Here is a 13,405-nt window from a genome sequence, read left to right as displayed (position 1 = left end):
CTCCCGAACGATGAACATATGTAAAAAAGAAAAATAATTTAAAAATACGCAGATGGTTGGTATAGAAGCCTTCAAGTGAAAAATCAAAGCGTGTTAGTGTTAAATAAAGACAGTATATAAAGTTTAATGAAGTTCCAGACCTGAGCAATCACGCCCACTTCTAACGATGAATTACAAAAATTAGCTCCTCGGATGTTCATCACAAATCCGCAGTATGCAATTAATGACTGTGTAGATATTGGTTCAATGTTGATTTCATTAAAATAAATCTACATCGATTCCTTAATGCTATCGACTTAACAAATTTGTTGGCAATTCAAATGCTGGACGAGTTTGACAGGGACTACATAATGTGGCGGAAGGATTGTTTAATCAAAAAGTTCTAAATCTGCATGGTTCTATTGTTTCCGTTTTATCCCAAATATCGTCAATATTTATAACCCTATATTTGTACTTCAATTTATATTTCATTATAATAGTAGTAGAGACTTACAACTAATTCAAATGTTGTAATTCAATAATTTGGTGGACGTATTTTTCCCAAACACATATTCTAAGTTTAAATTAACTTACCCGATATTTTTATAAAAATTAAGTACTTTTGCCAATAATTAATAATAATAATAAAACAAGCTACGCACTCATCTTTAAAGACTTTTTAATGTATGTGCAATTTTGAAAATAAGTAATTCTCCTAAAATGTCTTTTTAACTATCAAATGATAACGTGAATTTTTGGTACCCCAAGTTCAAAAACGTCCTTAGTCATTTCCATTAGAAGTATTTTTATGGTTATGTATCTGTTTTATTCAATGATCGGGTTGTGTTATTTATGCTGCGTTGACATAAACAGACAAATCAAGGATAGGTGACAAAATCGACAGGGTATTTAATTTTTTTTAAATGGCAAGTTTAAGACACTTAAATTCATTAACAAGCATTATAACCCCAATTTTTTTTTAATTTCATAGTTCACCTTCAATGTAAAATGTCAAAACTGTCACAACAATCGTAAGCCCTATATCTTCATTGGGTAAACGAACTATCTCTAGTTTCTTCTGTTGTGTTCAGAGATCCATGTTTGCCCTACTTTAATATTGTTTATAGTTGATTATGAGATATATTCTGCATGTTATCTTTACTTTTTATCTTTTTAGACTGTTTTCCAGTTTGTGCTGACGGATACTATGGCGACAGTTGTTCATTGCAATGTGGTCACTGTAAATATAACATGTCCTGCTATCATGATGAACTATGTCCTCTGAGTCGTTCCGACGCTGGAGATTGGCAATATCCAAAATGGCAAGGTGAACAATCTACATCCATAGCTACCTTGAACAAAATATATGGCAAATATAATTTAATTGAAAAAATCTACATCAGACAATACAAATATCCCTGTTATTCTATTATTAAAACTGGCATCAAATAAACTTGGTCTTAGTTTGTAGGCTCCAACATCCTCTCATCATTTCTGAAGATCCTATGTCTCCATCAGCCCTGGTTCTAAAGTTATACAATTTCTATGATCAAAGTCAAGGGTCAAGGTCACTGAAGATACTACTTTTTCATCCCAACATCCTTTATCATTTCAGAATATTTCATGTCTTTATCGGTCCCGGATCTAAAATTATACTATTTTCTGCTCCACATTTGAATAACTTGACATCGACGCCAATTTGTAGATACTATCATCCTTTCACCATTACAAAGCCTGTATGTATCAGAGCTGGTTCTGATGTAATACCAGATTTATGTTTCAATGTCAAGGTCACTGGAGTCACTTGACTTTAATTCTGATTTGTGAGTCAAATCATAATTTTATCTTCTCTGAAAATAATGTTGGAAGAATAATCAGAACCCAGCAGACACAGTGGATTTTTAACCTTCGTTTGAAACACTTTTAAACATATATAATTATGTTCTTATGAGAACAGATCACATGAAGATGTCTCGATGATTATAATGGCAGTCAGAATGTCCAGAAACGCGATCTAAAGTCCAGAATGACCAGATACGCATTAGAAACAGGAGCGATATCTGCATTACCTCATGCGGCACATCACAGATTAAAACAAACGTAATGAATCTAACAATTTTTATTCCCGGGTGTCGAGAGATGATTGAAGATATTGAAAGAAGTGTGTAATTCAAACGTACAATCACCACGGGGTTGCTCCAAACCTCTGCTGAGTAAAATATTGTTACCTTCCGGTATCCTGTTCCCGTTAAAGATAAGATAATTAGTTGCATAAAACCTAAATTGAAATGTCACCAATTACAGCATATATTGCCTGAAACATCACAGACATTTTGGGTTTTTTCTCTATCTCTAAAGCATCCAAGTCAAATGTCAAACCCAAGTCAAATGGGAACAATGAATTTCAGATTACTTGGAAATTAAACTATCGTTTCCCTGTCTTGTATTTTACGATTCCATTTTCCTTGCAACATTCTTTCTTTTAGATTGTGATGTTATGTGGATGGTTTTCATGGATCCAGATGCAACAAAAGATGTGGACATTGTATGGACAAGACGCAATGCAATAAAGCAGTCGGTCATTGCGTTAGTGGGTGTAAAGGGCATTGGATGGAACCGAAATGTCAAGGTTAGGAAAGTATATACTAGATTGGTTGGTTTGTTGTATATTGTTTAACGTCTTGTTCGAGAAGTTATCACTCATATTATGCTGTCACCATTACCAGTGAATGGCTGTAGAATTTGAACTGATGATAGGCGCTTATGGCGTTTGAGCAGAAAGGGATCTTTATCGCGCTACATTTTACACGTCATAAATCGAGACAGGCTCCTGACAAACAAGTTCATGATACAAGGGTCTCGACAATTTCCCAAATATTTTACAGTATAGTGTGACCTGTGACAGGACTTATGTAATATTTTACAATATAGTGTGACCTGTAACAGGACTGATGTAATATTTTACAATATAGTGTGACATGTGACAGGACTGATGTAGTAACTGATGTAATATTTTATAATATAGTGTGACCTGTGACAGTACTGATGTAATATTTTACAATATAGTGTGACATGTGACAAGGCTGATGTCATTTTTTACAATATAGTGTGACCTGTGACAGGACTGATGTACTATTTTACAATATAGTGTGACCTGTGACAGGACTGATGTAATATTTTACAATATAGTGTGACCTGTAACAGAACTGATGTAATATTTTACAATATAGTGTAACCTGTGATAGGACTGATGTACTATTTTACAATATAGTGTGACCCGTTACAGCACTGATGTAATATTTTACAATATAGTGTAACCTGTGATAGGACTGATGTACTATTTTACAATATAGTGTGACCTGTGACAGGACTGATGTAATATTTTACAATATAGTGTGACATGTAATAGGACTGATGTAATATTTTACAATATAGTGTGACCTGTGACAGGACTGATGTAATATTTTACAATATAGTGTGACCTGTGACAGGACTGATGTAATATGTGTATATTTCTAGCCTGGTCAAGGTTGATTGGACTTGATTATGTTTCGTCACAGTGATATTCTTCACTCAAATTTAGACGGCAGTGGTTGTAAGTAAAGTACCCCATATTTACACCTATGCTTAGTGTTTACGGCCTTAGGAGTGGAAGTTTTTTAACATGTCGACGTCTGCCACATCACGGAGCCTACATTCTGAAGGTCATATCCGAAAGATCCGTGATTCTTACTTCTAAATACCAGGCCTTTGGAGAAGAGGCAACTATTACCTATATATGAAGGTAAAGGCCTCACGGAAATTGTGTTCGGTCGAAAGGGGATGCTTACTACCCCTAATATCTTATACCTCTGGTATAATATTTGATCAATGTTCGTTATATTAACCTTTCCAATTTTTATTTGAAAATACTATTTCATTATATATTGGTAAAGTTAGTAAAGTGATATGCAATTTGTGAATGTTCCTTCGTATTGTCAACAATTTCCTTGAGCATGAAAGATGAAGATAATGAACAATGATCAGTCTCATAACTCCTACAAGCAATATAAAATAGATAGTTGGGCAAACACGGACCCCTGGGCACGCCAGAGTTGGGATCAGGTGCCTAGGAGGAGTAAGCATTTCAGCCAAACTATTGTCCGCTTCATGGTTCTATCTGTTGTTATACTGTGCGTGAATTCTGCTACAAATGTGATTCCGCTTTTCAACGATAACATTGAATTTTATAATACATATTTCTGTTGAGAAATTTTTGAGCAATGTTTCCTGAAATATCAACACAGATTATTCTTGGTAAATATATAAATTAAAACATTGTGTTTCTCTTAATTGCAAATGAGGAAATAAAACAACTTTTTCGTGTATCTCGAAGTCAATACTTACCATTTCTCCGCGGGAATATTTTTAACTTTTTTCCTGATGTACATGAAATAATTTAATATTGTTGGTGTATTTGCAGTTTGTGCATATGGTTATTATGTACATGAAGACAGGGGATGCTTACTCCTCCTAGACATCTGATCCCACTTCTGGTATAACTAGGGGTCCGTGTTTGCCAAACTCTCTATTTTGTATTGCTTTTAGGACTTATGAGATTGATCACTGTTTGCTATCTTCGCCTTTCATGATTGTATACCGTTAGTGTATTTGTAGTTTGTGCAGATGGCTACTATAGAAAAGGCTCTACAGGAATATGTGGCAAATGTAAGGACGGCAGTACGTGCGATAAATCAAATGGGAGTTGCCATTTTAGTCGCAAAGATCAATGGTTGCCTCAAATTTGTCAAGGTAAATGTACTATGTAACAGTGAATTTGGTTGGTTAATTGTCATTCAGTGACATCTGTATGTCGTTAATGACCTAATGCAAGATAAGGCTGTGGCTAGTGTCGGAATCAAAGTGAATGTTTTGATACCATCGTCCTTTATTCAATTCAATTGTCTGATCACGTTGCAAATGATGATATGGAATAAAGATGCAACGTTTGGAACATGATACACTATTGGGTTAATAAAGTTGATTCATTTGATCATGAACTTATTTTTGATGAACTTATTTTTGAATTACCTTTCGTGAAATCAATGCTCATATGGTCACCTGATACCACCTCTGATGTGTCCAAGATTTCGTGTTTCCCTACTTGCAATTTGCATTCGTTATGGGATTTATGAGTTTTTCATATTCATCACATTTTGTAATCTTTATTTTTCACATTCATTATCCAAATAAAGCAGTTTGTCCTATCTGAAGTTTACGATCTATTGTTTTTAATTGTGCCTTTGATTGCGGTCATTGTAAAGATAGACGGCCTTGTTTCACAGACAATGGAAGTTGTATAAATGGCTGTGAAGAGGGGTGGAGAGACATATTTTGTTTGACGGGTCGGTGACATATCTCTATTTCTTGTCATCTCATCTCAGTAATGTCATTATGCAAGTATTTGATGATTTCAAATTTTAAAAGACTTTAAACATTAAGTGCAGCTATAAAACTTATACTAGGACTGACGTGGTTTTGAATTTCCAAGTGCTAGAATACTTAAAATATATAAATTTACACTTTGAATAAAGACGATATTGACTCAACGTCTTAATGTTGAAAACGTTCCACGTAGGATCACAACTCATCATTTTCATTCATATATCGATTCGACACAACCTTGTGAACTCGAGATAAGACATCACAGAGTCCTCCACGTCTGTTTCTTACTTAGATACTTCATTGAAAATGAATATTAAGGACAACTTCAAAATTCAACTTTATGACAGTCTCGTTGAAAGTCAGCGTTTCGCAAATTTTATGATCGATATGATGATCTAGTTTGCTAATACAATCTATTTCTAAGTCAAATGCTGTCTGACGTTTCATGTTGATTGTTAGGCCAACATGCCACTCTTGGCACACTGACCTTGATTGGGGATTACTCTGCTTACCGGATCACGATACGAAGCGCACTGCGGTTGTGACTGGTCGACACGGTATGGGGATGCTTACTCCTCCTAGACACATATGCCCATCTCTGGAGTATACCCAGGGGTCCGTGTTTGCCTAAATACTAAGTTTGCATTTCTTAAAAAAATTACGAAATCAACCACAGTTTGTTATCATCACCTTTCATCCAAATATTTTCTTTTTAAAAAAATACTTTGTTGCTTTATATATCTCTGTGAATAAACAACTGAAACAGGATGAACTTAGCGAAACGATATGTTTGGTGTGCGGCTCCTGTTGTTTACTTTTAAAGAATAGCACGTAATAAGTTTGTACAATGAAATCTTACATCATATAGTGTTGATTAACTATGCCTTTATCCGAAACCACATAACACTACCGTCAGGCTAAATAACGCGTCATACCACTGCAAAACGCCACCGTTTTTAAGATAACCGTTGTATCTACATAAAAGGATCAACATTAAAATAGACAATTTTAACTGGAAATGTATAATTATAAATTGATTAATTTTGCCAATAAAATACGAAACGCTTGCTTTAAAGTTACTGCTTGCACCTTTAATTTTGTTTCATATTTAAGTCCGTAAGCTATGATAGAAACTTAATTGACTAGTACACATCGTAAAATGAAAGCGTTCGTTTTCGATAAACTACCCTGAAATTGCAGAAAGAAAGTAAAGTGGCGGATCTAAGACTATAAGACTATCTTATGAGTAGCCATGAAATATAAGGTGATTCCACCCGAGGGTTGCAAAAAACCTGTGAAACCCGAGGCTTTGCCGAGGGTTTTACCGCTTTTTTGCAACCCCGAGGGTGGAATCACCTTACTATTTCATGGCAACTCATAAGAAAGTATTTTCCTCTAATATTTCTAGAGTTTTCCGTTTTCCTTGTACCAAGCGACGCCATTTTGAGAATTTTCCAATCAATTAATTTTTCGCTGTACATCAAAAATAACACCAGAATTGAATTCTACGACCTTCATTTTGGCAACTGCGTTGCCGACAAAAAATCGGCGACGAGTGTATAAGTGAATGATATTAGAGTTATTCCTCTTTGAATAAATCAATAATCAGGGTGATGCGTGACTTAACTCGACAGTCCATCAGCGCGAAACATTTTGACAGACCTAATCACAATATGAATCAACAACTGCACATTTTTTTCTTAGAGGAGCATTGATATTGATATTAATTGAGCAATTATTTAATGACGAGTGTGTGAAGAGAGATTCCAAGTGGTTTTTGTTGGTGAATATGGGCATGGCTAGACTATCGTTTTCCACGCGTGCAAGGACTCGAGTCTCATAGACATTGGAGGCACTTATTTCACCTGAGACACGGACAGTAGACGTTGACAGAGTGAATGTGGAGGTAGGCCTATAACTAATAGACCGTGTGGGCTGGGTTTCTGTGAACTGGCATAATGCACCGGGTGACATAGGTGTATGAGGAATTTGTGACTGTTGTTGAGTGTGTGGTAGTTGTTCAAGGAATGTGTATTTTTGTGTCCGGTCACATACACCTGGACATTATCAGGGACATTACAATCTGTAATTTTTTGTACAAGAGCTTTGCAGATGCTAGTGTTCTTCAATCGAGGCGAGGTAAGTTGCAAGCTAGTTGTGTATTGATTATGACGTCAAGGGATATGTAAGATAAACGTCACGTGATATGAAAGATAGAAATATCTTACATACCTTTCTTTCATAGAATATATCTATCTTACATACGTAGATATGAGAGAAAATTTTCGTCTTCGTTTAAGGACAACTTAAGATAGTACGATATGAAGTAAACCCGTCGTTTATCGATGGTTCATTTTGATCTTACAAAAGAAATAAGTTTTGATTATTGTTGAATAAATCAAATATGCCTGATCGTTTCTTCAATCCGTGATTTTAGTCTTGCATCAGCCACATGGACATTTCCAGAACGAAGCGAGACAACGTCATACCAATCGAGCGTCCTATGGTCTTTCCGGCAAGCCGATACGATGCGATTGGTTTACAATATGATCAGCATAAAATATGTGTAGGTTTTGAGTGATTTCTACACTTACAATAGTTTTGACTAGGTCCATATTCATCACTTTATGAAGATTTATATCTATTTTAGTTAAATGTATATCTCATTCAAGGGCATGTAAATAACCAACCAGGGCAAACTCATACCAAAATGGAGGAAACACGAGAGTATGACAAAATAGGTGTCAGAGATACGGACGACTATCAAGAGCTGTCGCCCACTGTCACTGACCAATCTCCTCAAGACAGAGCTTCCGCTTATATCAACTTATGGTGATAAGGATAACATTTTTCGTCCAAATAATTTGTATCTTGTTTTGAGATACGGTAGGGACCACCTGTTACCTAATTGACAATAATATCAAGTTTTTTTATGGTTTGATAGAATAAAGGCATGAAGTGTTATCCGGAAATAAATATATTTTATCGACACTGAAATGGTATGATTATTGTGAACTTTACCTCGGTTTGCGATGGTTGATTCTGATCGGGGCTACATATACAAGCCAAATATTCCCCGCAATGTAGATGCACCTAGACACTTAATGAAATTGATAAAACAAGTCATTTCACTCAGTTGGCGTCAAATATAGTGTAGATTATTCAAAGCAGATTGGGCAGAAATAAGTAATACTTACTTGATTGAATGGTACATAAATTTTCAACAAGCATATATAAATGATCGATAATGATTTGAGAGAGAGAGAGAGAGAGAGAGAGAGAGAGAGAGAGAGAGAGGGGGGGTAAAACTTCATTTGCAAACAACGAGCTATCTTCAAATAATCCGCGGTGACCGAAAGATTAGAGCGTTCGCCTCGCTTGCGGAAGGCCGGGGTTCGAATCCCGGCCACGACATACCTAAGTCGTTAAAACAGGTAGTGACAGTTCCATAGCCAAACGCTCGGCATAAGGTGTGAATGTCACGGGTCCTCGGAGATGAACTTAAAAACGAATGACCGATTTCCCAGTACGAGTGGCAAGCTAAATAACCCTCACTGCTCAATGGCCATAAGCGCCGAGCATATGCCTAAATTTGAAGCCCTTCACCAACGTTTCTATATAGAATTGTCGATGAAATATAACTAATGATTTCGAGTTTCCCATTAGCAGATTTCTCAAAATGTGTAATGAAAATGACAGGGTAATTGGAATACTCCAATATCCGAAACATCATTAAATGGCAAAGTGCATTTCCGCGAATTTACTCCTATGATAGAGGACGTTTGCACGAACGACTTTGGGGACCTTTTCGCGCATTTACCTGTTCAATACCTGTTGGAAACTATTAAAGGGATAGGGACACGATTTGAGCTGAACATTTTTATTTCTTTTCCCATTTTCAATATTTGCAATGCTTAATTAACGTATTTCTAATGGTCAACTAAAATGTGAATAGCAGTTAATATACAAGTGAGATATGAGATTGATCACTGTCCGTTATCTTCACCTTGCATATAACACTCACAAGTCTCTGTAATGTAAACAAGGATCGTACCATGTGTTTGTTTACATAAAGATTGCTTAATATAGAATATATTGTTTAAGACAAAATCAGTTGTGCCAAACAATAGAAGCTGTTTAATTGGGTTCGGAATTAACTTTCAAATGAAAAATATGCCTTAAATGGAACTTTTATCAATATATTAATTCTATGTAAACAAAAAATGTCACACGCCTTGTTTACATAACAATGCATGAATTCTGAGCTATGTATCTCCCACATACCTGGAAAACTGACACTTAAATTCTTGTTGACCATTAGAAATACTTTATCTTAGCCTTCTAAAAAATAAAAAGAGACATAGTTAGAAAAGTTCAGCTCAAACCATCCTTTTAAAAATCATAGATAACACAAAACAAAACTTCAACTAACTTACTAACTTTAAACAAATTGAAATCGTGTATAGTGTTTTATTTTTCTATCTCCTGTAGTCATGATAGTTCTTTCGTAATCAGTTGCACTATCACTGGACTACCGGTACGTTATTTCTTCCCACCAGTCATACTATTATCGGACTACAAGTACGAAATTTCTACTTAATATATTACACTATTACCGAATTACCTCTACGATTCGTGAAAAGTGTTGATGTAAAACTTATACGGTACCAATTTTGATGCATCAGATGCGCATTTCGACAAATAATGTCTCTTCAGTGATGCTTAACCGAAATGTTTGAATTAATTCTCAATACTAGCTTAAATCCTTACATGTGTCAGCCGAATTAGATCGCCGGTTAATAGGTTAATAGAGCACCCCACTAGATATTCAGGGGACCCGAGTTCGAATACCGGTGTGGTCTGTTGCATTTAACCCCTCCAGTTATTTCTTGGAACTGACAGGTGAAAATGCCTGCCACGGGGTAAAAATCCTGGGTTGATCTTCCCAAGTGCATGCGATTTTGAGTTATCTTCAAATTCAGATATCCCTTGGTGATCAGGGTTAGAATAGATCCTCAGTACCCCTGGCTTGTCGAAAGAGGCGACTAAATGGGGCGGTCCTTCGGATAAGACTGCATAAACCGAGGTCCCGTGTCACAGCAGGAGTGGCACGATAAAGATCCCTCCCTGCTCAATGGCCATAAGCGCCGACCATAGGCATAGCATTTTGCAGTCCTTCACCGGCAATGGTGACGTCTCCATATGAGTGAACTACTCTGGAGAGAGACGTTAAACAAAATCTAATCAATCAACCAAATTCGGAGACTTTCCTTATTTGTAATGAAAATGACCATGGCGTGTTGACGTTAATTTGTCGAATCTAAAATCACTGCATGAAAACCATGGTTTCCACGGTTTGGAAACTACGTACTTTATGCGGAAACTTATAAGATAACAAATGGTTTACGCAAGGTTTCAGTTTGGAAACTTCAAGTTTACAAGGGTTCACGGAGTGTGTAAACCTAGGCCGTCCCCAATTCCAGGTGGTTTAGATAATGGAAACTTGCTGAGACCAAGGTTTCTGCACTGTTTCCTCACTACGAAAACTGGTCGCCACCCTAGGTTTCCATAAGATTTCCACACTACTCACACTACTTTACAACCTATGTCTATGCAGTGTGAAAGCATCCAGAAACGTATTAACATGAATAGCCCACCCTTCTCTAAAATATAACGACATGATTGAATCAAGGCCATGTACACCCAGTCACATTTTAGTATTAATGATATATATATATTGTGCTCCTGAAATTCACAAATCTTTGAGCAAGAGTTTATGCAAACCAAATCTGTTTAAATTAAATATTACTTTAGGATTTTGGGTTTTTGTTCGTTAAGGAAACTAACAGCTAAGGGTTTGAGCAGAATTTCGAAGTTGTTATAAATGTTTAAGTACTGTCTCAATACTTATTTCATTGATCCACATATATTATGCATTTATCCAGTTAAAGCTATGTTTGTCAATTCAAATTTTAAATGGGTTTGGAAAAGAATTCATGCTGTGGCGGAAGTATTGTTTGATAAAATAAAATATCTACCTCTGCCATTTCCTTGTTATCGAGTATTTTTTATATTTTTATACCACTATACACTCATTTCAAAATAATTATTTGCGATTGAAATATTTCTTTCCTGAATTTGGTTGTTATAGTTTTTTTCTAAACAGGATTCCTAAATAAAAAGGTCAACATTACTTTACTGAAATTTTGCATAAAATTTTGGATTTCCGTCAGAAAGTCAGACAATTGATACATAACTTTTCTAAAAAAAAAATTAAAGTTCCATCTGAAATTTAAAGGCAAGATTTTTAACGTGTGCACAATTTTAACTGGATACTCACTGGCCTTATCAATCAACTGAGTATCAGTTAAAAATATTGCTAGTCCAAAGAGCTATGGAATATAGAAAACATTTCAATTTTTTTCATTCCTAAGCTAAATTCTTATATTCAGCAACAGTATCATACAACATGTGTTCTGAAAGTGACTATACTGATGAAAGATGTTACACGACACATGCAACATTAAGACTGTGTGACTAATTGAGATCCGTCCTCGAATCAAAATCCCGGGGTTGCAAAATTTACAATTTTGATACATCCTTTCCTGTTTTACCTGAATATATACTGCAAATATAATAATTTTGGCCCCATCCTAAAATCCCCCCCCCCCCCCGGTTTAAAAAAAATGCAATTTCGGTAAAGGATGACCAACTCATTCTAAACATTTTTAAAAATATTAATTAAAGAAGACAGTATTGAAATGTTTTACACATATACACTCATAAGTATATACAATACTAAGTTTGGATTAACCCGAGGTTCAGAACCATTACCCCGGGATTTATGAAATTACCCATTTTGGCAGTGACCTTCCTGCTCAACATTACTATATATTTAGTTTGTCGTAAATTTACTTTTTGTGGCGACAAAGATTTCTAAAAACTGGTTATTTTTGGAAGTTTTTGGCCCACTTCTAAATCCCAGGAAGTTCTGAAATTTGCAACTGATGCACTCTTGTACCAAAAACACTACATATCAAATCGGAAAAGAATTAGAATATTACGTAGTTACCAAAAAAGTTAAAAATGTTCAATTGTGAACAAATGTTTATGCTGGTCAATTGGTAAACAATGTACCAATGAATTCGTACAATATATCTAATATGTTTATAACTCACAAATTACATATGATGATATTTAAGTACCAACATATCGTATATAGCTATTCTGCCATTCTATAGGTACATCACTTATTAACTATCAATATTGTTAGAAGACATAGGTGTGTATCAATATGATGATTGATTCGTATCCAATACGTTGTGTTGATTATAATCTATAATAGTAAGTAAATTATATGTGTAAAAAGTAGATTTCAACACTTTTAAGTTCAATAACGCTATGACTCCATTTTTTTTCTTTCGAATTATATAACCTCTTCAAGGTATAACTTAAAATGTACTTCAAAAAGTAAATGACAAAGTACAACCTATGTAGCATATTTGTTTCATTTATTCCAATTAACATGCAAAATGTAGAGAAATGCTTGAGATAGAAGGTCAGATAAGGAAGTTAAAAAATATGTGTAAAGTATTAACATGGATCAGAGCATTAGATGCATATGACAAAGAGAACACATAACAAATAACGGGTAGCAAGAAAAAAGCAACAGGCATGTCATATGATTGAAAAAGCAACGTTGCAGAAAATCATGCCGTCATATCGTAAAAACGTGACGTCGACTTTACCGCTTGATTTCTCGATAAACGTCACAAGGCACTTAAGGGTGGTTTTCGCTTGACGGTAATCATATATATATATAAAATTTTGCATATATATATCAACAGGGGATGCTTACTCCTCCTAGGCACCTGATACCACCTCAGGTGTGTCCAGGGGTCCGTGTTTGCCCAACTATCTATTTTGTATTGCTTGTAGGAGTTATGAGATCGATTACTGTTCGTTATCTTCACCTTGCATATATATATATATATATATATAT

General features: G+C 35.3%; 1 long non-coding RNA gene across 1 annotated transcript; it reads left to right on the top strand.

Annotated features, from left to right (window-relative positions):
• The first annotated feature begins 7,022 nt into the window (after positions 1–7,022).
• On the top strand, positions 7,023–8,400 carry LOC125660854 (uncharacterized). The gene is made up of 3 exons (XR_007364503.2): positions 7,023–7,542; positions 7,841–7,969; positions 8,076–8,400. It is a non-coding gene; the product is annotated as an uncharacterized LOC125660854 (long non-coding RNA).
• Positions 8,401–13,405: the final 5,005 nt, after the last annotated feature.

Source organism: Ostrea edulis, chromosome 8 (genome assembly GCF_947568905.1).
Source record: "Ostrea edulis chromosome 8, xbOstEdul1.1, whole genome shotgun sequence".
NCBI lineage: Eukaryota > Metazoa > Mollusca > Bivalvia > Ostreida > Ostreidae > Ostrea > Ostrea edulis.
The sequence above is the reverse complement of the archived record's forward strand: the minus strand, read 5'-3'. Positions and strand labels throughout refer to the sequence as shown.